This window comes from Scyliorhinus torazame, chromosome 4 (assembly GCF_047496885.1).
Source record: "Scyliorhinus torazame isolate Kashiwa2021f chromosome 4, sScyTor2.1, whole genome shotgun sequence".
NCBI lineage: Eukaryota > Metazoa > Chordata > Chondrichthyes > Carcharhiniformes > Scyliorhinidae > Scyliorhinus > Scyliorhinus torazame.
Window position 1 is genome coordinate 205,488,381 of NC_092710.1, and position 26,657 is coordinate 205,515,037.

The 26,657-nt window shown below is 48.0% G+C and overlaps 1 long non-coding RNA gene across 1 annotated transcript in view; it reads left to right on the forward strand.

The window, feature by feature from the left end:
- Positions 1-22,055, forward strand: part of LOC140410708 (uncharacterized) — a 42,447-nt gene extending 20,392 nt beyond the window's left edge. The window contains exons 2-3 of the long non-coding RNA XR_011940711.1: positions 11,752-11,841; positions 21,416-22,055. This is a non-coding gene — a long non-coding RNA (uncharacterized lncRNA). The remainder of the gene's footprint in view (positions 1-11,751; positions 11,842-21,415) is intronic.
- The last annotated feature ends 4,602 nt before the right edge of the window (positions 22,056-26,657 follow it).

Here is a 26,657-nt window from a genome sequence, read left to right on the forward strand (position 1 = left end):
AGTCCCTGAAGAACCCATTGATGCCAACTCCACTCCGCACCATGCTCCCTCCCCTGTCCTTAACTCCCCCGATCTCCCTAGCTGCGTCCCGCTTCCGAAGCTGATGCGCCAGCATCCGGCTTGCCTTTTCCCCATACTCGTAGACCGCCCCCTGGGCCTTCCTCCACTGCACCTCCGCCTTCCTGGTGGTCGCCAGGTCGAATTCGGCCTGGAGGCTGCGCCTCTTCCTCAACAATCCTTCCTCAGGCTCTTCTGCATACCTCCTGTCTACCCTCACCATCTCCCCCACCAGCCTCTCCCTCTCCCTCCACTCCCTCCGCTCCTTGTGGGCCCTAATGGAGATCAGCTCTCCCCTCACCACCGCCTTCAGTGCCTCCCAAACCATCCCCATTCGGACCTCCCCGTTTTCGTTGGTCTCCAAGTACCTCTCTATACTTCCTCGGACCCGCTCGCTCACCTCCTCGTCCGCCAACAGCCCCACCTCCAAGCGCCACAGCGCGCGCTGGTAGCAACCCCATTTTAGCCAGCGACCTAATGAATTACTTCTGGGCTTCTGACCTCTCCTCCAGTGAGTAGAAGGAAAATCTGTGATCCAGGCCCTGGAAGATTAGAGAATCAACCTTACAATTCTTCTTGTCATATTGTTTGCTGATTGAATCGCTGATTGCAAGGAGAAGCAAAACTCCAGAACAAGAACCTCCTCCTCATCCACATACTTTGGTTTTGGAGTGGAGCCCCTCATTCACCATTTCACATACACTTGCCAAAGATAGATGTGAGACTGCCCCATTCCTGCTCTAACATCAATCGGTTAGATCCATCCATCTCAGAATGAAGAAAGACGCCTTGGAAATGTCTTTCTCCACAAATCAGGTTATTAATGTGCTAGTGTGGAGATATTCCACAATTAAACAGTGGATCAACTTATGTCAAGAAACCCAAACTGCCTGTGACAATGGAAATCTATGAGATATATATTAAGGGATGAAGAAAACCCTTTGTCTTACTGTCACCAAATCCACCCCCCACCACCATCACCACCCCCACCAAAGTCAGCAGATGGTGAAGTACTCACCAGCAGAAGTAAACAGATGTCCTGCTGGACTGAACACTACTTTGAGCTGTTCGCCTGGGAGATGGATGTCTCCCAGTCTGTACTCTCTTGCAGGTTCCCACATCATGGAAAAGTTAGATGAAGAACCCTCATCACTTGAGTTTGAGAAGGCCAAAGACTATTTAGCTAACAAAAATCCCCAACAAAGATGGAATCCCAGCCAAAATGCTCAAGTCCCATCTATCCATCTATTATAACACCGTGAAGACCGGCTTCTTCTCTGCTGGAAAGTTGGCTGCTTCAACAGTAACTGTTTGATGCAAAAATCATTGCACTGCAAATACAAAGGAGAAAGAAGAGACCACAACAATTACAGGGACCCCTCACTCCTTACGTTCCCTGGGAAGGCCTTTGCTATGGACATATTTAAAAGATCCCATCTATTGTTCTTGAAAACTCCATAGAAACCAAATTTGCACATCCCTTGCATTGAATAGCCAATGAAGATTGGAGCCCACTGTAATAAGTCCATGGAGGCTGAAATCCCTTCACCAGAATTCCTTTTATTAACAAAACCAACAGCAGTACGACCGGGTGCATTCAACTTGCTATCTACGCTGGGAGTGCAGAGGATCTGACACTCCCTGTTATAAACAAAGAAGAGCTTCCTTGATTGGGCCACTAATTAGGGAACTCGTATTCTAATTGGCCAATCTCAAAGGCCTGGTCTAAGTCATTACACCCATTCTTTCCCCAGGCCATGAATGCCATCATCTTTCACAGTGATAGAAAAGTACATTACGATTTCTGTGCCAGTAGATCTACTGTGTACGTGGTCTCCATACGTCAGCTACAAGAGAAGCGTATGGAACAGGGTATGCCTCTGTAATTTCATTCATCTCACTGAGGCATTCAACACCATCAGCAGAGCAAGACTCTGCAAGATTTTGAAGAAAATTGACTATCCACCAAAACTCCTCAATCTCTTCACTTCCTTCCATGATATTGCACTGTACAGTTTGGCGGCTCCACTTCCGACAGTTTCAGATTGAACAATAGAGTGGCAGAAGGCTGTGTCCTAATTCCCAGTCAGTTTGGCAACTGCTCCTCTGAACTCCTGACCTTTGCCCTCCCTGCAGATATGGAAAGAGTGCACTCGCACACTCGGTCAGACAGCAAACTCTAAACCACATCACATTCTGATCAGAGCAGTCCTCCACTGCATTGATGATGCTGTGCTAGTCACTCACATGAAAACTCAGCTACAAAGTCTCATGGACTGTCCCTCCCATGCCTGTAACATGCTCTTCTTGACAATAGTGTCAGGAAACAGTGGTCATGGGGCAAGGTGACGCATCTCCACCTCCCAACCACACTAAATAACAACCCACTGGAAGTGGTTAGCAAATTCTGCTACCTTGGGCGACAGGCAATCCATCCCTTGAAGTGGAATTTGATACACACATGGGGAAAAAAGCTACAACCTTTGACCAACTCACAAAACATGCATGGAACAGAATCAAGTTGATCTTTGAGATTAAGCTGATGGTTTATAAGGCCTATGTTCCCATATTTTGCTGTATGGCTGTGAAACATGGATACATTACAATTGTCAGGAAAGAAGCTCAACAATTTCCAACTTCCCTGTCTGAAGTGCATTATGGGTAGATCCTTGTACTGGCTGCACAGCAGAGGAGAAGATACATTTAAGAAATGTTTTTTTAAAATTTAGAGTGCCCAATTTTTTTTTCCCAATTAAGGGGCAATTTAGCGTGGCCAATTAACCTACCCTGCATATCTTTTTGGGTTTGAAGGGGTGAGACCCATACAGACATGGGGAGAATGTGCATACTCCACAAGGGACAGGTCCTCAGGGGCTTGAGGCAGCAGTGTTAAGCACTGCGCCACCGTGGCACCCTTACATTTGAGCAATGTAACACTGCTCTAGGCTGGACTGATTGCACCAAGTGTCTCTAGTTCTTGTATAAATACAGGCGTTGAAGTTGGGTTGGTGGTGCCACCACTTGCTCCCTGTGTCAGCGTGGGTTTCCTCCGGGTGCTCCGGTTTCCTCCCACAGACCAAAGATGTGCAAGTTACATGAATTGGTCATGATAATATTGGGGTTACAAGGATAGGAGCAGGGGTTAGGGGGCTTTATTGGAGCAAGGGCCAGTGCAGAATCGATGGGCTGAATGGCTTCCAACTGCACTGTAGGAATTCTATGAAAGCATCGTGGAGAGAGAACATCATTACAATTAATATAACAATGAACTCAGGCGATCGAAATTTCCACATAATTTTAGTCAGAGATATTTAAGGCCAAGGAGCCAGCACTGGGTCACTGCTCTATCTCATTGGAGATATGGGGCACGATTCTCCGCCACCGGAGAGTTGTCGGGGGCGGGAATCGCGCCGCGTCGGTTGGCGGGAATCCCCCGGCGATTCTCCGGTCCGCGATGGGCCGAAGTCCCGCCGTTGTCAACCCACGCCAGCCGGCATGGATTGAACCACCTTTGGGACGGCGGGACACGATGGCGCGGGAAGGCTCCGGGGTCCTCGGGGGAGTGCGGGGCAATCTGGCCCCGGGGGGGTTCCCCCACGGTGGCCTGGCCCGCGATCGGGGCCCACCGATCCGCGGGCGGGCCTGTGCCGTGGGGGCACTCTTTTCCTTCCGCCTTCGCCATGGTCTCCACCATGGCGGAGGCGGAAGAGACCCCCTCCACTGCGCTAGCGCGGGGATGCCGTGAGCAGCCGCTGACGCTCCCGCGCATGCACCGCCCGGCAAAGTCAGTTTCGCGCCAGCTGGCGGGGCACCAAAGGCCTTTCCCGCCAGCTGGCGGGGCGGAAATCAGTCCGGCTTGGGCCTAGCCCCTCAAGGTGAGAGTTCGGCCCCTCAAACTGCGGAGACTTCTGCACCTTTGGGGCAGTGCGATGCCGGACTGATTCGCGCCGTTTTTGGCGCCGGTCGGCGGACATCGCGCCGATATCGGAGAATCCCGCCCATGGTTCTTCACTTGATGACTATGTATGTTCCATGTTACCAAAACAATGAGCATGTTTATGTCACTAGCTTGTCCATCTCAATTCCATTGTCCCTGGGAAAGCCTCAGTACTAGAGAAAAGATCTCAAATGCTTCCAAATACAAATTTTATGAGTTTCCTGTTGCATATTTTGTCGATGCAATATCTGAGGCTTATAATCAGGTCCCTTCATTTTGATGGACAATGGAGGGTCCGGGGTGAATCCCTGACTGATTGTCGGTGCCTCTCGGTCGCCAATTCCTTACAGATACAACAATATGGTTGGTGCTGTCGGTCCTGCAGAGGCTGCCCTCGAGGACAAAGCAGCCCGCATGATCGGCACCACATCCACCATTTTCAACATTCACTCCCTTCACCACCATCACACAGTGGGAGCAGTGTGTACCATATACAAGACGTACTGCAGCAACTCACTCTCCAAAATTGCAACCTCTACCACCTCGAAGGACAAGGCAACAGCTGCATGGGAACAACACCATCTCCAAGTTCCCCTCTGAGCCACACAACATCCTGACTTGGAACTTTATCGCTGTTCCTTCAGTGTCGCAGGGTCAAAATCCTGGAACTCCATCCTAACAGCACTGTGAATCTAGAACATAGATCAAAAAACATACAGTGCAGAAGGAGACCATTCGGCCCACCAGTCTGCACCGACCCAATTAAGCCCTCACCAGGGAGTGGGATAGCTTGATCTTGGTTTCGGACAATGCTCGGCACAACATCGAGGGCCGAAGGGCCTGTTCTATGTTCTATGTTCCACCCTATCCCCGTAACCCAATAACCCACCTAACGTTTTTGGTCATTAAGGGCAATTTATCCTGGACAATCCACCTAACCTGTGCGTCTTTGGACGGTGGGAGGAAACCGGAGCACCCGGAGGAAACGCACGCAGACACGGGGAGAACATGCAGACCCCGCACAGACAGTGACCCAGCATGGAATTGAACCTAGGACCCTGGCGCTGTGAATCCACAGCGCTATCCACTTGTGCTACCGTGCTGCCCATGAATCTAGCTACATTAGACTGTAGCAGTTCAAGGAGATGAGTCATCACCACTTCCTCAAGGGTAATCTGGGATGGGCAACAAATGCTAACCTAGCCAGGATTGCCCATGAAAGAATTGAAACAAATCTTTGCTTGTTTTCATACCCAGAATGAACATGTTCCCACAACCAATAGTCCTAGTAGTTGAGAGTTCAGAAGTGCTTTGTGAGCTTCAAACCCTCAGAAGCCTCAGGAGGAATGTTTATAAAGCAGCAATTCTCAATGAGATTTGAGTTTTTCTCCACATGGACTGACTTGCAGACCAATGATGGAATAGATGAACATTGCAAGATTAGGCCATCCCTCAAGGCCAGCTGCATTTTATTACCAGAGTGAAGATTTCCTATGCGGTGGAGAACAGGTATCAAGATTTTTCCTACTTTGGACAAGAAGGAAATACCTGTATGCCTGAGGCATGAAGCCATTAATTTTGCCACAGCATAATTGATCCACCTTCTTGAAGATAGTTACAGTAGGCCAATTTCTGAAGTCCGAGGCTGGAAGAGTTCTTTTCCCCAAAATCTATAGGATGAATGCATGAAGTTTTGCTGTGAGAAAAAGTTCACCAGTTTTGAAGATCTCCACTGCAATACCATCACAGCTGTTTCTCATTTATTTGATTGCTTGTTGCAGCTCTTCCAGCAATGGTAGTTCACCCATGGATTCTACCTCAGGGAACTGGGAGATTTCCTGGATAGCATCAGTTGTCACTGTGGATTCACAATTGAGGAGGAATAGAAAAGGTTATTTCCAGTCATGAATAATAGCATTGTCATCCTTAAGAAAATAAATACCATTCTGCGTGTGAAGGACATCAGTTGCTCCAGCTCAGCCTTCGACAAAATATGGCAGTGAGTATTTGACAAAAAAGACCTCCCTAAGTCAACAAAAGCCCTAGTGTACAAGTGCAGTTGTTGGCACTACATTCATGTCGAAAATGTAGTCTGGACTGTGTGTCATAGAAGAGTACTCGATGAATTCCATCAGCAATGCCTCTGCTTCAGATTCAATGGGAGGACCGTCAACAAAATGCTGGTGTCTTTCTGGAAGCCAGCTTTTCAGGAATGTGAAACAAGCTCCATAAGCATTCAGGTTAAACTCCTGCAAAATCAACCATGATAGACTGGACACTGTGTCCAGATGACCAGAAAGAATCTCCCCAAACCAATTCTTGTTTTCTTAACTCTCAAATGATCGATAGTTCAGAAAAGAAGTAAGAAAATACTTCAAAGACATTCTGAAACTCTCCTCGAAGTGTGGCAGCATTGACATTAATGACTGGGAGCAGTTTGCTACCAATTGTTCAAAATGGTGGCAACTTGTCCATCAAACTGCATTACCCAGGGAGTCACAACATCCGCATGCTGGCTGAGTGGGGGCAAAATAGGAAAGAAAAGAAAGCAAATGCTGAACTCTGGATTCTACTATCTCGTGGGACATTCCGTCTGATGTTCCCAAAGATTTCTGGGTCAAGAATCGACCTGTTCAGTCACATGAAGACACATGCCAAGGGCAGCATGGTGGCGCAGTGGTTAGCACTGCTGCCCCACGGCGCCAAATCCCAGGTTCGATCCCGGCACTGGGTCACTGTCCGTGTAGAGTTTGGACATTCTCCCCGTGTTTGCGTGGGTTTCACCCCCACAAGCCAAAGATGTGCAGGGTAGGTGGATTGGCCACGCTAAATTGCCCCTTAATTGGAAAAAAATTAATTGGGTACTCTAAATTTATTTAAAAAAAAGAAGAAACAGGCCAGAAACTTACAACCCTGAGTAGACATTATCCTCAAATGGAGGGACATCCACGCTACCACTAACAACAATGGTTGTTTGCCACAAATTGGTACATTTCCTGTCTGGCACACTGTAAACAAGCACTGGGGATTCAACACTTAAACGGAGATTGACTCCATTCCCAGAAGCCGTTACCAACCCCACAATTAAAACAACAACTTATTTCTGTATAGTGCTTTTAACAAAATAAAATGTATTTTTAAAAATTAATTTGTGGGATGTTGTAGCGGGATCCCCTTTTTCCCTCCACCCCCGTGGGCTTCTACCAGGCTTGGCACCCCCTAGTCCAAGCCCCACCACTGCCCGGGTGATCCTCTCTCTCACCGGTGGATTCGCTACCACCTGCGCCTGCTTCACCTGAGCAGCGCCCCTAAGAGAGAGAGAGGAAAGGAAAACCTCTGCCCACCTGTACCTGGCAGCCTTTCCTGAGTGAGCGCGTTCGAATCGCCCAGGGATTTCCCTCAGTTCTCGACACCGGACTTATGGGAAGGTGTATTTTAAGAGAGTGACTTGGCTAGAGCTCGTTGGTGAGGGATTGAAGGAATTGAGACAGACTCCAATTCAAAATCCAAACACATATATTTTATTAATTGCCAAGATCAACCACCAACAAATACAGAAAACACACAATTATCTTATACCTTAATGACTATTACTATGGAAGAAATACTATCGCAGCACAACGTAAAACTTACATACACAATTTTAGCAATCTTTTAAAAGACAAAATAGGAGCATGCACCCCCTTTCCCCAAAGCCTCAACCACTATACTAGTCCCGGGAGCTTCGCAAGCTGCTGCGGGATACTTACAATCCAAGGCTGTAGCTGGAACAAGAGGTCAAGCTCAAGTCGAGATGTTGTAGGAGCAGGGAGTTCAGCAAGAGCAAAAGATCCTAAGAGCGCGAATGGCCGTTTGACCACCCTTTTTATAGTCCAAAATTCAAGTTTTCGCGCCAGTCCAGCTTCTTTTGTGTGAGCAGGTAAGTTATCATTTCAAAGTTCCCGCAGGCCCCGCCCCTTCTCCTGATACGTCCAGATAGCCAGCTCCAGTCACCGAGCTCCATTGTCCTGGGAGATCGCGGTCTTCCACACCTTGTTAAGAAGATGGGATTTTCGAGTCTGCTATCCGCTCCGGAGATTGCTGCCATTACGACGTGATTATGCTGATGGGTTTTCCAGCTCCGATGGAGACAAGGTCATTAACATATGCAAGGAGTTTTTCCCAACACATTGTTTCTTGGCTTCGGAAGTTTCAGGGCTATTAGCATTTCCATTGTGCCGGAGATTGCTGCATTACGACCTGTTTATGCTGATGGATTTTCCAGCTCCGATGGAGACAAGGTTATTAACATATACAAGGAGTTTTTACCAACACATTGTTTCTTGGCTGGGGGAGTTTCAGGGCTATTAGCATTTCCATTGTGCCCTTTGCTGGTCCAATTAGTGCTGTCTGTCTACTGATGAGTTGTAAGTCCAGGGGGGGGTGTTGCTGCAAACATTCCTTTCACACTCACAGACAGCCCTGCAAGCCAAGCTTGCTGGGAAAAATTTGGGCAAGGTCTTTGTTGAAAAGGTGTCCATTTTACAGTTTCTGAGTTTAAAGTCCGGTTTCACAGTTCAAGGGGACCAGGGGTTGCCCAAGATTCTTACAGATGTGCACGTCGCTGGTTAGGCCAGCATTTATTGCCAAACCCTAATTGCCCTTGAGAGGGTGAGCTGCCTACTTGAGCCGCTGGAGACCCGGTGGTGTAGGTATACCCACAGTGCTGCTGGGAAGGGAGTTCCAGGATTTTGACCCAGTGACGATGAAGGAACGGTTATATATTTTCAACTCTGGGTGGTGTGTGACCTGGAGGGGATCTTGCTGGTGGTGGGGTTTCCAGATATCTTCGGCCATTGTCCTCCTAGATGATAGTGGCTGTGGGTTTTGAAGGTTTTGACAAAGAAGCCTTGGTGAGTTCCTGCGGCTGCATTCAGTAGATGGTACTCACGGCTGCCACTGTGCATTGTTAGTGGAGGGAGTGAATGTTTGTGGAAGGGGTAACACTCATGTGGGTTGCTTGGTTTTGAACTTCTTGAGTGTTGTTGAAGCTGCACTTGTCCTTGCAATTGGAGAATATTCCATCACACTCCTGACTTGTACCTTGTAGGCTGTGGGCAGTCAGAAGGTGAGTTGCTCATTTCAGGATTCCTAGTCTCTGACCTGCCCTGGTAGCCACAGTATTAATGTGACTAGCCCAGTTCAGTTTCTGTTCAATGTTAACCCCCAGGATGTGGATAGTGTGGGATTCAGCGTTGGTAATGCCATTGAATGTCAAAGGGCGCAAATCTCTGGCCACGATGGGCTCTCGCTTGAGGGCAAAGCGGCTGGAGAATACTGAGAAAGCCCTCCAGCGAGCCTCCCGACAGCCTCTGTGCCTCCCGGGCTTCTCTGATGCCCTGCGAGGCGTCGGAGTCAGAAACCTGCCCAAATGATGCTCGCATAAGTAGGTCAGAAACCTGCGCGGTCTCCAACAGCCTCCTTCGATTCACCGAACCTTCCAGGGAGTCAGCAGCAGGGCGTTGATCAGTGCTGATCTGCACAAATGTCGACCAGGCGGAACGGCACCCAGGCCACCGGAGATCGCAGGGTGGTCAGGGTCAGTGCAGGGTGCCCCCCTGATCCCCCCTGGAAAGTGGGCACCTTGGCGGTGCTGCCCTGGCACTGCTAAGGTGCCAGGATGGCACTGCCAAGCTGGTAGGAGCACTGCCTGGGTGCCAGGGTTGCAGTGCAAGGGTGCCCGAGTGTAAGGGTGTCACTGCCAAGGGCTAGGGGCCAAGAGTGGCCTTGTCCATAAAATGAGGGTGGAAGGGTGTTTGAAGGGTGGGAGAGTGCAGAGCAGGTAAGTACGTGCCTCCGGGAAGTTGGGGGGCGGGGGGGGGTTAACGGTCATGGAAGGGAGGGGTTGCTGTAAGGGGACTTGAATGGGCCTGAAGTGGGGGGCCCCCAGGGACCCCATAGCAGGTGTCCTCACTTGAGGGGTGTGGAGTAGTGTCCATGTGTGTGTGTGGGGGAGGTGTGACATTGCCCATGGGTGGGGGGGGATCCACAAGCTAACTTACAGGTCGGGGCACCCTTTCAAAATGGCAGCCCGATCTCTGAGTTCAGCTCCCCAGTGCTAAAACAAATTCTAAGTGTGGCCTAAACCAGTGAGAAACTCCCCAGGGCCCAGAAAAGTGACAAAGTGTCATTGAATAGTGGAGGGAAACTCGCCAGCAGAGCCGGTGGGAAACTACCTAAAAAACCCACCACAAATGTACTGAGAAATGTTTCGGGAGAATCGGCCCCAAGGTGTTTCGCAGGATCATTATAAACCAAAATTAGACACTGAGCCACCCCACTGGGAAATGTTAGATCAGATGATCAAAGGCTTACTCGCTGAAGTAGTTTTTGAGGAATGTCTTGAAGGAGGAAAGTGAGGTGGAGAGGCAGAGAAGTGATCGGAAGGGTGCTTATGACATGGGCACCTGAAGGCAGTGACACCTCAGGGATGCTCAAGAAACTCGAATTAGGTATAATTTGATATCTTGGAGAAGATTACTGAGATAGGGAGATGCAAGGCCTTGGAGAGATGTAAAAGAATTTTAAAATCAAGATGTTGCTTGACTGGTCGCCAATGTAAGTCAGTGAGCACAGTTATATAGGTGAGCAGGACATTATGAGCCGCAGAGCCGCAGAGCTCACGAGCCGCAGAGCTTTGAATGACCTAAATTTTACTGAGGGTAGAATGTGGAGACCAGTCAGGAGTGCATTGGAATAGCCATGATTAAACGCACGAATGAGGGTTTCAACGGCAGCTAGAGCTGAGGCAGGCCTGAAATTTTCTCTATTCAGACATGCGCACTATAGTATAGTGCCTTTAACATAATGGAATGTATTTTTTTAATTCACTTACGGGCGTTTCCAGTGTTCCCTTCGAGGGATTGCTGCTGCGGAGCTGTCTCAGCGAGGTGCTGTCTTGTAAAAAATAAATATCGATGTTAAAACTATGCCACAAATGTCTAGGCAGCACAATCACACACAGACCTCAGGCCCCAGGCAAAAATTCTTAATATTTATTTGAGGCCTGACTTTTTATCCTGCCCTGGATTGAGGCTGCAGCTTAAATGTAAAGGCCACCTTGTCAATTGGGTACGAGAAATTCTGATAAATTGGTGCTTAATTGACTTAAATTGGTTTCTCGATTGTGGGCTGGCATACTTCCAACTCTCTTGCACGCCCGCCGACGGAAATGCCTCGTGAGGGTGGAATAATGTCGGTACACCTGCGTCTTCTCATGCGATTTTACACGCTTCCGGGTCAGTCATAGGCCCAAACCTTATACGTAATATTCTGGCAGGCAAAGTCAGACAATGTTTTGGAGGTGAAAATAGGCAATCTTAAAGATGGCCCATACACGTGGTCAGAAGCTCATCTCGGGGTTAAATATGAAACCATGGTCAGGATTCTTGGGGCCTCCCATGGCACGTCTTCCCTGCGGCAGAGACGGGCTACTATTGGCAGCTGGCAGGATCTTCTGGTTACATCAAAGTCAATCATCATTTGCGTTCCTCGCCAGCCATGGCACCGGGGAACTCGTTGCGGGCGGTCGCCTTCGACAGGACTGGAAGATCCTGCCAGCATGAAGGGCTGGCGAATCCCGCCCCATGATTGCAAACACATTGGTTTAGTCTCAAACTATTGACAGAGAGTGATTTGGATATAGTATTTAGCAAATAGAGTTAAGAATAGGGATCAAAAACAATGGGCTAAATCCCACCCTGTGTGTTTTCTCATAGAAATTGACAGTCAGTGTGAATGCCTATGAAAATGCTATGGTGTAAATGGCAGCAGTCAGAACAAGGAACGCAGAAGCAATTAGGATCCAGGTATGTTCCTGATTTGGAGTCACTAAGTAGGAATTGTCATAGTAAGAAGTCTTACAACACCAGGTTAAAGTCCAACAGGTTTGTTTCGATATCACTAGCTTTCGGAGCGCTGCTCCTTCCTCAGGTGAATGAAGAGGTATGTTCCAGAAACAAATATATAGACAAATTCAAAGATGCCAGACAATGCTTGGAATGCATCAGTGAGTCCCATGCTTGGAATGAAGATCTAAATGAAAATGAAATGAAAAATGCATTCAGGTATATGCAACTGAGGGCTTTTGCGAGGCAACAGGTGAGGGAATTCCCGCAGCTCCCGACACAAGAGGTGCAGGACAGAGTGATCTCAAAGACATGGGTGGGGGATGGTAAGGTGTCAGATATATATAGGGAAATGAGGGACGAAGGGGAGACTATGGTAGATAAACTAAAAGGGAAATGGGAAGAAGAGCTGGGGGAGGAGATCGAGGAGGGGCTGTGGGCAGATGCCCTAAACAGGGTAAACTCGTCGTCCTCGTGTGCCAGGCTAAGCCTGATTCAGTTTAAGGTATTACACAGGGCGCATATGGCTGGAGAACGGCTCAGTAAATTTTTTGGGGTGGAGGATAGGTGTGCGAGGTGCTCGAGAAGCCCAGGGAATCATACCCATATGTTTTGGTCATGCCCGGCACTACAGGGGTTTTGGATGGGGGTGACAAAGGTGCTTTCAAAAGTAGTGGGGGTCCGGGTCGAACCAAGCTGGGGGTTGGCTATATTTGGGGTTGCACAAGAGCCGGGAGTGCAGGAGGCGGGAGAGGCCGATGTTTTGGCCTTTGCGTCCCTAGTAGCCCGGCGCAGGATATTGCTAATGTGGAAAGAAGCCAAGCCCCCGGGGGTGGAGACCTGGATAAATGACATGGCGGGGTTTATAAAGCTAGAGCGGATTAAGTTCGTTCTAAGGGGGTCGGCTCAAGGGTTCACCAGGCGGTGGCAACCGTTCGTCGAATACCTCGCAGAAAGATAGATGGAATGGAAAAAAGAAGGCAGCAGCAGCAGCCCAGGATCGGGGTGGGGGGAGGGGGAGGAGGAACCAGAAGGACTCTCAGGGTTGTTAATATATACTGTATAATATGTATAGGTCGTTGCGACAGATAATTATATATTGGACTGTTAAATTATATTTTTGGAGAGTGTTACTTGTGATAAGGCAGTTGCCAATTAGGGTTAGTTTTCATTTTTGTTATTTATTATTTATTCATTTTTTGTTTATAAAATAGGTCATTGTTATTTGTGTTGTTATAATATTGTGTAAAGGATGCACAATGTACTGTGTTGGTTGACCAAAAATTTTCAATAAAATATTTATTAAAAAAAAAAGAAAATGAAATGAAAATCACTTATTGTCACAAGTAGGCTTCAAATGAAGTTACTGTGAAAAGCCCCTAGTCGCCACATTCTGGTGCCTGCTCGGGGAGGCTGTTATGGGAATTGAACCGTGCTGCTGGCCTGCCTTGTCTGCTTTCAAAGCCAGCGATTTAGCCCTGTGCTAAATAGCCCCATGACATGAGGAATTGCATGAAATGCATGAGGAATTGAAATTGTTAGATATGCCTGGTAAATCAGAAATTATTAACCGTGGAATCATTGCAGAGAGAAAAAGAGAAAGAGTTCTGGAAGTCTAAATTCCAGACTGGGAAATTGAAGAGATTCAAAGTGAATTCCTAAGACCTGTGGCACACCCTGGTTTGGTCCCAGAAGGAGTAAAAGAATGCTCAAAATCCTGTAATGTATTGGGGAAGTCTTGGGTGGAATTAAAAACAGAACTGGAACGAGCCTGTTGAGATTTGGGGAGTTTAAATTATAAGAGTTTACAATATCTTATGTTAATGGTACTTGTTTTGTTTGATTATTTAATAGTTAGGATTTTTGTGGTGTAATTTCTTTCAGCTAATAACTGGTGTGTTTGAATTCATTTTTAAAAGTCAATGGTCTCCTTTACAAGCATAACAAGGACTAAGAGGCAGCAGTTCCTTTCACTCACTCTCTGTGGACGAAATGTCTCCAGTGCAAATCTCTCAAAAAATTTTAAGAGTGATCTCCGGAGGGCAATGAGATGTGATTCCCGCCAGGTGGCTCAGCACAACCCAGATTGGAGTCCACCCACACTTAGACGTTTTTTTGGAGCCAGGGGTGATTCACCCCAAAAATGTGATGCATGGGACCCAAAGACACCGGCAAGGCCGAATCCTCAGAGACTGGAGCGCCTTTTTTAATGGGCGCCCTGATTACAGAATAACCCATCAGCACCCCCCCTTCTCACTGGCAAAGACCCCCCCCCATCGGCAAAGAACCTCCCTTCTCGCAGGAAAAGGCCACTCCCCCCAAGTGAGCGACACCCCGTTATAGGGTCGTCAAAGCTACCCCTCTTTAGGGCCCTTCCTTCAGGTTTCCCCCCTTCAAGCCCCTATTCAGCCCTCCCCCTTCAGTCCCCCCTTAACTCGGCCCCTTCAGGCCCACCACTTCCCACTTTCAGGGTGCCACGGACAGGACCAGGCTAATGTCCAGCCTTGTCCCTGACCACCGAGGAGCAACAAACGTCTCCCAGCCCCCCTGACATAGTCATCACATCTATCTAGAGAATTCCACAGTGGCTGTGAGAGGAACTCTTAAATGTCTGAGTGGTGCCAGCTACCTCTGTGGTGAAAAGGTACATACAGGTATGCAGGCATACAGTTCAGGCATCAGAGGCTGAAAAAGATCCAGTGCGGGCAACACGTTTGTGCAGTGGTTAGCACTGCTGCCTCACAGTACCGAGGACCCTGGTTTGATCCTGGCCCCGGGTCACTGTCCGTGTGGAGTTTGCACATTCTTCACCCGTGTCTGCGTGGGTCTCATCCCCATAAGCCAAAGATGTGCAGGGTAGGTGGATTGGCCATGTTAAATTGCCCCTTAATTGGAATTTTAAAAAAAAATCCAGTCTAAAAAAACGTGCTGTCAGACAGATCACCTGTTCTCTCTAGGAAGCATTTCAGACTAAGAAAAACCCACTATAGAAAAAATGCAGTCAAACAGAGCACCTGCTCAAACAAGAATATACTTCCGAGTTAATGGATCGTGAAGTGCTGTAAAAACAAAAAATTACGCTTGGGAGGCCGCTGTATTCAACTTTAATCTCACTAATGTCCAGCCTTGTCCCTGACCACCGAGGAGCAACAAAGGTCTCGTAGGCCTGCCGACATAGTCATTACGTCTGTCTATCATGCTTGCGCACATGAAGGAGACACATCCTGGTGAGACACAGCCAGAGTGGGAATTGGACTTGGTAATTTGGAGCAGTGTGGTAATTAAAGAGGTAAGTGGTGAATTTAAATCTTCCTGTTTTTCAGTTAAAAGTTCAGTGTCTAGCTTAAGTGTCTGATTGGCTGAGTGACATAAGGGTGTACATTGTATTCTTCGCCGCAGAGTGGGAGTCGGTGCTGTTTCCCTTTTTGTTCTGTTTTCTTCGTTTGGCTTTATAACTGGTAATCTGCAGGGAGAGATCCAGAGTGCATTCCGGGAAGCTGGGAGAAAACTAGGCAGCATCCTGGGAAGGTAGGTGATATAAAATCTTACCCCCAGGTTCTCGGCTTTCATTTTCGGGAGGGGGCGAGAGAGAGAGAGAGCCGGGGAGCAGCTTGGGAACAGGTAAGTGATAGATATTCTGCTATTCTGAGTGATTCGACGGGGGCGGGGGGTGCGGAAATAACTGAAAAGTGACATCATAGGAAAACTGTGACCTGATTGGCTGGTAGGGAATCTGCACTAAATTTTAAATTAAACATTGTTAAATTAATTAAACATAATTAATTAATTACTTAATCATAATTTAGAGGGGTATCTAAGCCAGAGACTGGAAAGTACTGTATTTAGCATTTACATTTATAGTGGAAATCTAGTGCTAGGAAACATATCGTTAACAGTAACATATTTTTTAAAATTATTTTTTAATTTCATTTATTAATTAGTTAACGCATTGTCAATTAGGGGGGTGCAGTGCTCTGACGGTGAGATATGGCAGGTCCGGGAGGCTTCCAGCGTCCCGAATGGCTACATCTTCAGAAAGTGCACCCAACTGGGGCTCCTCATAGACCGCATGGTTCGGCTGGAGCAGCAGTTGGATGCACTTAGGAGCATGCAGGTGGTGGAACGCGTCATAGATAGCAGTTATATAGATGTGGTCACACCCAAGGTGCAGGCAGAGAGATGGGTGACCACCAGAAGGGGCAGGCAGTCAGTGCAGGAATCCTCTGTGGTTGTCCCCCTCTCGAACAGGTATATCGCTTTGGATACTGTTGGGAGGAATAGCCTATCAGGGAAAAACAGCAGCAGCCAGAGCCGTGGCACCACGGCTGGCTCTGATGTTCAGCAGGGAGGTTCAAAGCGAGAAGAGCAATAGTCATAGGGGCCTGTATAGTCAGGGGCACAGATAGGCGCTGTGGGCGTGAAAGAGACTTCAGGATGATATGTTGCCTCCCTGGTGCCAAGGTCCAGGATGTCTCAGAACGGGTAGCGGGCATCCTGAAGGGTGAGGGCTAACAGTCAGAAGTCATGGTACATATTGGTGCTAACGACATAGGCAGGAAGGGGGATGAGGTCCTGCAGCAGGAGTTTAGGGAGCTAGGCAGAAAGTTAAAAGGCAGGACCTCTAGAGTTGTACTCTCGGGATTACTCCCTGTGCCATGTGCCAGTGAGGCTAGAAATAGGAAGATAGAGCAGCAAAACACGTGGCTAAACAGCTGGTGTAGGAGGGAGGGTTTCAGTTATCTGGACCACTGGGACCGTGTGACCTGTATAAGAACGACGGTTGCATCTAAACTGGAGAGGCAAAAATATCCTGGCCGCGAGGTTTGCCAGTGTCACACGGGAGGGTTTAAACTAGTATGGCAGGGGGGTGGGCACGGGAGCAATAGGTCAGAAGGTGAAAACATTGAGGGAGAACTAGGAAATAGGGCCACTATGGCTCTGAGGAAGAGCAGACATGGAGATGTTGCTGAAAACAGCAGGACTGGTGGCCTGAATTGCATATGTTTTAATGCAAGAAGCATAAGAGGTAAGGCAGATGGATTTAGAGCTTGGATTTGAAACTATGATATTGTTGCCATTACAGAGACCTGGTTGAGGGAAGGACAGGATTGGCAGCTAAACGTTCCAGGATTTAGATGTTTCAGGCGGGCTGGAGGGGGATGTAAAAGGGGTGGACAAGTTGCGCTACTGGTTAGGGAGAATATCACAGCTGTACTGCGGGAGGACACCTCACAGGGCAGTGAGGCCATATGGGTAGAGATCAGGAATAAGAAGGGTACAGTCACAATGTTGGGTGTTTACTACAGGCCTCCCAATAGCCAGTGGGTGATAGAGGAATAAATAGGTAGGCAGATTTTGGAAAGGAGTAAAAGCAACAGGCTTGTTGTGATGGGAGACTTTAATTTCCCCAATATTGACTGGGACTCACTCAGTGCTAGGGGCTTGGACGGGGCAGAATTTGTAAGGAGCATCGGGAGGGATTCTTAAGACAATATGTCGATAGTCCAACTTGGGAAGGGGCTACACTGGACCCGGTATTGGGAATGAACCCGGCCAGGTGGTAGAAGTTTCAGTAGGGGAGCATTTCGGGAACAATGACCACAATTCAGTAAGTTTTAAAGTGCTGGTGGACAAGGATAGAGTGGTCCTAGGGTGAATGTGCTAAATTGGGGGAAGGCTAATTATAACAATATTAGGCAGGAACTGAAGAACCTAGATTGGGGGCAGATGTTTGAGGGTAAATCAACAGCTGACGTGTGGGAGGCTTTCAAATGTCAGTTGAAAGGAATTCGGGACCGGCATGTTCCGGTGAGGAAGAAGGATAAATATGGCAAATTTCGGGAACCTTGGATAACGAGAGGTATTGTGGGCCTCGTCAAAAAGGAAGCATTTGTCAGGGATAGAAGGCTGGGAACAGATGGAGTCTGTGTGGAATATTAGGAAATTAGGAAGGAACTTAAGCAAGGAGGCAGGAAGGCTAAAAGGGGTCACGAAAAGTAATTGGCAAATAGGGCTAAGTAAAATCCCAAGGCTTTTTACACGTACATTAAAAGCAAGAGGGTAGCCAGAGAAAGGGTTGACCCACTGAAGGACAGGGGGGAGAATCTATGTGTGGAGCCAGGGGAAATGGGCAAGGTACTAAATGAATACTTTGCATTAATATTCACCAAAGATAAGGAATTGGTGGATGTTGAGTCTGGAGAAGTGTGTGTAGATAGCTTGGGCCACATTGAGATCCAAAAAGACCAAGTGTTGGGAGTCTTGAAAAATAGTAAGGTGGATAAGTCCCCAGGATCTGATAGGATCTACCCCAGAATACTGAAGGAGGCTAGAGAGGAAATTGCTGAGGCCTTGACGGAAATCTTTGGATCCTCACTGTCTTCACGTGATGTCCCAGAGGGCTGGAGAATAGCCAATGTTGTTCCTTAGTTTAAGAAGGGTAGCAAGGATAATCCAGGGAATTACAGGCCGGTGATCCTTCTGTCAGTGGTAGGGAAATTACTGGAGAGAATTCTTCGAGACAGGATCTACTCCCATTTGGAAGCAAGTGGACGTATTAGCGAGAGGCAGCACGGTTTTGTGAAGGGGAGGTCGTGGCTCACTAACTTGATAGAATTTTCTGAGGAGGTCACAAAGATGATTAATGCAGGTAGGGCAGTGGATGTTGTCTATATGGACTTCAGTAATACCTTTGACAAGGTCCCTCATGGCAGTCTGGTACAAAAGGTGAAGTCACATGGGATCAGATGTGAGCTGGCAAGATGGATATAGAACTGGCTAGGTCATAGAAGGCAGAGAGTAGCAATGGAAGGCTTTTCTGATTGGAGGGCTATGACTAGTGGTGTTCCGCAGGGATCAGTGCTGGGACCTTCGCTGTTCATAGTATATATAAATGAGTTGGAGGTAAATGTAACTGGTCTGATTAGTAAGTTCGCGGACGACACAAAGGTTAGTGGAATTGCATATAGCAATGAGGACTGTCAGAGGACACAGCAGGATTTCGATTGTTTGGAGACTTGGCCAGAGAGATGGCAGATGGAGTTTAATCTGGACAAATGTGAGGTAATGCATTTTGGAATGTCTAAATCAGGTAGGGAATATACAGTGAATGGTAGAAACCTCAAGAGTAGTGACAGTCAGAGAGATCTAGGTGTACAAGTCCACAGTTCACTGAAAGAGGCAACACAGGTGGAGAAGGGAGTTAACAAGGCATACAGCATGCTTGCCTTCATTGGCCAAGGCATTGAGTATAAAAATTGGCAAGAATTGCAGCTGAATAGAACCTTAGTTAGGCCACACTTGGAGTATAGTGTTCAATTCTGGTTGCCACACTACCAGAAGGACGTGGAGGCTTTAGAGAGGGTGCAGAAGAGATTTACCAGGATGTTGCCTGGTATGGAGGGCATTAGCTATGAGGAGAGGTTGAATAAACTTGGTTTGTTCTCACTGGAACGAAGGGGGTTGAGGGGCGACCTGATAGAGGTCCACAAAATTATGAGGGGCATAGACAGAGTGGATAGTCAGAGACTTTTTCCCAGGGTAGAGGGGTCAATTACTAGGGGGCATAGGTTTAAGGTGCGAGGGGCAAGGTTTAGAGTAGATGTACGAGGCAAGTTTTTTACACAAAGGGTAGTGGGTGCCTGGAACCCGCTGCCGGAGGAGGTGGTGGAAGCAGGGACGATAGTGACGGTTAAGGGGCATCTTGACAAATACATGAATAGGATGGGAATAGAGGGATACGGACCCAGGAAGCGTAGAAGATTTTAGTTTAGTCGGGCAGCAAGGTCGGCGCAGGCTTGGAGGGCCGAAGGGCCTGTTCCTGTGCTGTATTGTTCTTTGTTTTTGTAATGGGATTAAAATGAATGCAAATAAACCTTGGTCAGGTTCCTGATCATGCCAGCCAGAGTAGGCCGGAAGAATCGGAAACTCTTTGGCACCCGGCCCATATCCAGTTTCAGGACTCTCCCCGAATTCTCACGACATAGCAGGATTGCACTGGGCGTAATGCAGCTGGAGAATTGCCTCCTATGCAAAGTCAAAAATGACTCATTACATTAATGTCTGGAAAATTAGAAAGAAGGCCTTGCATTTATAGAGTGCCTTTAGTGACCTTGGAATGTCTCAGAGCATTTTACAGTCAATTAAGTACTTTTTAAGTGTTTTCACTGTTGTGGCAACCTTTTTATACACAATAAGCTCCTACAAACAGCAAAGTGGATCATGACCAGTTAATCTGTTTTTGTGGTGTTGACTGAAAGATAAATATTGATCCATAAGCAAAAGATAATAATAATAATAATCGCTTATTGTCACAAGTAGGATTCATTGAAGTTGCTGTGAAAAGCCCCTCGTCGCCACATTCCGGCACCTGTTCAGAGAGGCCGGTACGGGAATTGAACCCGCACTGCTGCCTTGTTCTGCATTACATGCCAGCTATTTAGCCCACTGTGCTAAACCAGCCCCTCCCCTCCTCTTCTTCAAAATAGTTTCATAGGATTTTATAGGTCCACCTGACAGGGCAGATGGGGCTATAACAGTGCAGAACTCTCTCAACACTGGGCTGGAGTGTTAGCCTAGATGGTAGTGGTCAAATCCTGGAGTGCGACTTGATCCCACAACTGTCTGATGCCACCACATTCAAGTTCTCCTTCAGGCCACACACCACTCCTGACTTTAAACTACTGATGCTGTTACTTCACAGTGACTGTCAAAATGTGTGACACTGTGACATCTATCATTATGAAGTGCTTCAAGATGCTGGTCATGAGACAAATCAACTCCATACTCCCAGGATGCCTTGATCCACTGCAATTCGCATACCGACACAACCGGTCCACAGCAGATGCCATCTCCCTGGCCCTGCACTCATTCCTGGAACATTTCAACAACAACATCGCCTATGTCAGACTCCTATTCATTGACTACTGTTCCACCTTCAACGCCATAATCCCAGCCAAGCTCATTTCAAAACTCCAGAATCTAGGACTTGGCTCCTCACTCTGCAACTGGACCCTCGAATTCCTGACCCATAGACCACAATCAGTAAGGAAAAATAATAACACCTCCTTCACTATAGTCCTCAATACCGGAGCCCCGTATGGCTGCGTACTTAGCCCCCAACTATACTCACTATACACACACACGACTATGTGACAAAATTCGGCTCCAACTCTATCTACACGTTTACGGATGACACGATCGTAGTAGTTCAGATCTCAAACAACGATGAGTCAGAGTACAGGAGGGAGATAGAGAACCTAGTGGAATGGTGTAACGACAACAATCTCTCCCACAAGGTCAGCAAAACTAAAGAGCTGGTCATTGACTTCAGGATTGTACACACCCCTGTCTGCATCAATGGTGCCGAGGTGGAGATGGTTGACAGCTTCAAATTCTTAGGTGTGCACATCACAAACAATCTGTCCTGGTCCACCCACTTCGACACTACGATCAAGAAAGCACAACAGCGCTTCTCCTTCCTCAGGAAACTAAGGAAATTTGGCATGTCCACATTAATTCTCACCATTTTTTACAGATGAATCATCGAAAGCACCTGTCTGGCTGCATCACACCCTGGTATGGCAATTGCTCAGCCCAAGACCATAAGAAACCATACAGTCGTGAACACAGCCCAGTCCATCACACAAACCCGCCTCCCACCCATTGACTCTTTCTACACCTTCCGCTGCCTTGGGAAAGCGGGCAGCATAATCAAAGACCCCTCCCACCCGGGTTATTCACTCTTCCAACCTCTTGGGCAGAAGATACAAAAGTCTGAGAACGCGCACTAAAAGATTCAAAAACAGCTTCTTCCCTGCTGTTACCAGATCCTGAATGACCCTCTTAAGGACTGAACTGATCTTTCCACACATCTTCTCTACCGTATGCTTCATCTGATGTCTATGTATTTACATTGTGTATTTATCATATTTCCTATGCTTTTCATGTATGGAATGATTTGTCTGGACTGTACTCAGAACAATATTTTTCACTGTACCTCGGTACACATGACAATTAATCGAAATCTAAAATCCTGGAACTCTCTTAATAACAGCACTGTCTGTGTACCTGCACCACATAGACTGCAATGGTTCAAGGAGGCAGTGTAAGGGCAATTAGGGATGGGCAATAAATGCTGATCTAGCCAATGATGCCCACATACCAAGAATGAATAAAAAAGGTGTGCCACCAACTGATCATGCCTGATGCCTTATTATTCTACAAAAGATGAATCTTGACATTATCATATGTTAGAACTATATCTCCGCTCACATAAAATGTTCGGAGGTATCTCCGATAGAAGCTAATTAATCAATCTCATTATTTAACTAGCATACTGCTCATTGCATTAACATAGTTAAAATCAATCTCTTTTAACTTGTATAGTGGGGGCAGCACGGTGGCGCAGTGGTTAGCACTGCTGCCTCACGGCACTGAGGTCCCAGGTTCGATCACGGCTCTGGGTCACTGTCTGTGTGGAGTTTGCACATTCTCCCTGTGTCTGTGTGGGTTTCACCCCCACAACCCAAAGATGTGCAGGGTAGGTGGATTCACCACACTAAATTGCCCCATAATTGGAAAAAATGGATTGGGTACTCTAAATTTATTTTTTTTAAACTTGTATGGTGGTTACAAAATCTTAATTAAGTTAAAAAGGCCTTGAAGGGAATGATGAGGTTCTGATATAGAACTTGCGTTTATATTTTCAATGGGGAAGTTTGATTTCCTATGCACTCGGTTGAACTTCCCTTTTGATTATCAGTTTGATCTTATGCGAATCCTTTCCCAGAAAGAGGGAGAAAAATTAGCACAATAGATATATTTCTCCAGTATGGTGAGAGTTTTGGCCTGGCATTACTGACGTTTATTGCATTGCACAATAGACTTATCAGCCATCGCATAACCCATCGAACCAGAGCGGAAGCAAGTCATCCTCGACCTTGAGGGACTGCTGAAAAAGAAGAATAAAGTTTGAAGAAAATGTCTTTACTCAGGCTGTTAACTAGCCTGAGCAAACCAGTACCTCTCTGCCACCTTCATCTTGGCAGTTCACCTGTTGTGGCCAAAGTCTGGAATGTTGTTTCTCTCTATTCCAGGCACATACGCACACATGTATGCAGCCCGGTTTTCACTTCACATCCTCTCAGCATCAGCCGCTGGAACAATTGTTGTTATTAGCTTTCTTTGATTTGCTTCCAGACAATAACATTCTGTGCCTGTGAACATCTGGATAGCAGTGATTGTAGATTTGATTAATCAATGACTGCTGTTAACTTAATGTTGATACCAGATTTAAAGAGGTCTGAATTTGCAAGAGTGAGCAAGGATTTTCAGAAGATTAATTTGAGAATGCTGCTGGATAAGGATAGCATGTGAACAGGGAGGCCACATATGTCATTCAGATTAAAATGAGAGCAGAAGGTAGAATAAAACCCTAAACAATAATACTGAAGAATATTATATTCGGGTATCATGCCAGAAATTAAGCAGCGTTTTCTCAAGAACAGGAAAAAGTAAAAGATTCAGTTGAGTAATAAAAATCTACTATAAGTATGACTATGAAAGCAATAATGAGGATCGTGGGTAGGTTAACTGGTGGTGGTAATAATTTTTGCCATTAATTATGCACAGGCCTGAATTTTCATCTCTTTGTAGTCCTAATTTTTTTTAGTGGAAATCTAATTTTTCTCTCATTTCTGACCCAGTCATTCTGCTCTTTTGCAATTTATTAATAATTGTGCAAAACCCATTCCCAGGGAGGTCAGGTTCCCAATATTAAATTGGCAGTGAAGATCAAATTCCCTCCTGCACACTTATTTCATTTGGCATTGAGGAGTTTGGGAAGCCAATTAAAAGCAATGAATGTTTGAAAGTTTCTGAAGGAAATGGAAAGCCTGCTGAGGGGTCGGGAACATTGCTGAAAGTTAAGTATCGTGGGCGGGATTCTCCGTTGGCTGACACCGAAATCGCAAAACGTGATTGGGTGGACAATTGGTTCTGATGTCAGAATCGCAGCAGGGGCCATTGCGGTCCGGAACGAACGTACAGTAAACATGTTTGCATGTCATTAGTGGGACGGACCAGGTATTCTCGAGGGCCTCTGTGATTCTCCACCTCCAATCAACCGATTTCCCGATGGTTCAGTTCACTTGGGCTTTAAAAAATTGTGAAACTGCCGTCGTGGCTGATGAGGGACAGAGAGGAGGTAGAATACAAAGAGGAGTGAATGCCGGACCGGACACTGGCTGGGCTGGCTGGGGTTGGGGGGGGGGGGGTGCGGTGGGCCCTGCCAGGGCTGTGGGGAGGGCGGGATGATGGGGGAACGGGCCATATGACCGTGGTGGTTCCCCCTGGACTGGGGCGGTGTCCAGTGTTGGACCACCACAGCTATCTTGCCGTGCATCCTATTGACCAAACACCCTGGCCCCTGGTGACATCCGCCGTATGGGTGCCCCCACCCCCCCACCCCCGCATCACAACCTCCACCATACACTTCCCCCCACCCGGCCGCCACCCGCCAGCGGGGCAACAGGTGGCCCAACCAAGGGCAGAACACACTGTAGATCCTACAGGGGTACAGGACAGGGGCCGTGGAGCATACTGCTGGCAAGGGCAGCACCAGCCGATGGTTCCCCCGGCAGCAGGGATGGGCACCAGGGCCAGAAACCCCACGGTACCAGGCACTGATGGGACCAGGGGTGCAGAGATGGGGGGGCATGCGGGGGTAAAGCCCGGAGTGCGAACGGGGCCACTATGTAGCCTGTTGGACCTGGATGGGCATCGGGGTGCGCACCATGCTAACATGTCGTCCTTTCACCCCCTGCAGACAATTGATATTGGAATTCAACCAGCAATGGTGGCCTTCCTGCTAGTCGCCGCAGACCTGGGGGATGCCCTGCGGCTGGAGCTGCTTGAGGAGGAGGAGGAAGCTGCAGCAGCAGAGCGTGCATTAACAGAGTGTGCCCCAGAGGAACAGGAGACAGCCGCTCAGGATGGAGGGCGAGCCGCCCAACAGTCCGAGGAGGAGGGGGTACAAAGGAGGCACCGCATGAGGCCTCGTGTGTACCGTCATGTGTAGCGCCTGTCATTCGAGGACCTGCCGGACCGGTCATGCTGTTGAAGACTCCAGCTGAGGCAGTGCAACATATCTGCCAGTTCATGGCACAGCTGGCACCGCAGGGGTATGGGGGAGGACACGCTCTCCCAGTGGCCATCAAGGTGATGGCCGTCCTTACCTTTTACGCCATACCTTTTCTTCCAGGCGCTGAGTGGGGACCCATCCGGGATCTCGTAGACCTCGGTGCACATGTGCATCCGTGCTGTCACAGGGGCGCTATGTGCCCAGGCAGCTCAATATCAATACATCCACTTTAATGTGGACCAATACCACCAGGATGCCCGGGCAGCGGGGTTTGCCTCCATCAACGTGGTCCCAAGTCCAGGGGTGATCGACGAGAAGCAAATCCTCTTACAAGCACCTGCAGATGACAGGTCGCTCTACACAAACTGATGAACGTGCAGCTGATATGTGACCATCAGCTGCACATCATACATGCTTGTGCCCGATTCCCAGGCAGTGTGCCTTCATCTTGGCACACGCAACGATTCCTGACATGTTCGAGTCACCCTCCCTGGCTGGGGGGGTTTGTTCCTGGGTGACAGGGGCTAACCACTGTGGTCATGGATGATGACACATATCTGGAGACCACAGACCGATCCAGAGACCCGCTACAACGGCGCACCCAAGACCTCTGCCCATTACCCCCCCCCCCCCACGCACCCCCTCTCCAGCTCAGACCAGCCCATCCCTCACACCCATGTTAAAGAGCACCAATAAAAGCAAATTACTGTGGATGCTGGACAAAGGGTCACCTGGATTCAAAACATTAGCCCTCTTCTCTCCCTACATATGCCGACAGACCTGCTGAGATTTTCCAGCATTTTTTCTTTTGGTTACAGAGCACCGAGATTGTTGTAACAGAGGTAACAGGTGTTTAATGTGACAACGTATTTTCAGATTTATGCGCATGTGCGCATTGGCGCCGGTGCCATTACGCATGTACGGATCCCGCGGCACCCAGTTTGCGTCGGGATCAGCAGCTGGAGTGGCGAGAACCGCTCCAGTGCCGTGCTGGCCCCTTTTGCAGGCCAGAATTAGTCGTCGGGTCGGCCCGTTCACGCCGTCGTAAAACGCGATGGCGGGATTAGAGAATCCCGCCCAAAGTGCTAGAAAAACTGAGCAAGCCTGGCAGAATCTGTGGGGAGAGAAAGAGTGGACGGCATGGTGGCACAGTGGCTAACACTGCAGTCTCACAAAGCCAGGGCCCGTGAACAATTCCGGCCTTGGGTGACTCTCTGTGTGGAGTATGCACACTCTCATCGTGTCTGCACGTGTTGCCTCTGGGTGCTCCAGTTTTCTTCCACAATCCAAAGATGTGGATTGGCCTTCATAAATTGTCTCTTAGGTTGTCTCCAAAGCTTAGGTGGGGTTGCTTGGTTCTGGATGTGGGCCCAGGTAGGGTTCTCCTTCAGAGGGTCGGTGCAGACTTGATTGGCCAAATGGCCTCCTTCTGCACTGTAGAGATTCTATGGATTCTTACACAGATTGGCAGTCATCCTGCATGGAAATGGAAATGAGCATCTTCTGTGTGTTCCTTTCCAGAGGGTTGTCTATTGTTTGAACAGCTGTGGCCATTCTGATTGCTTGGCAGAGTTTCTAGTGCTAATGGGTTTCAGCACAGTGGATGTTCCATTCATCTCTGAATGACAGTTTCAAA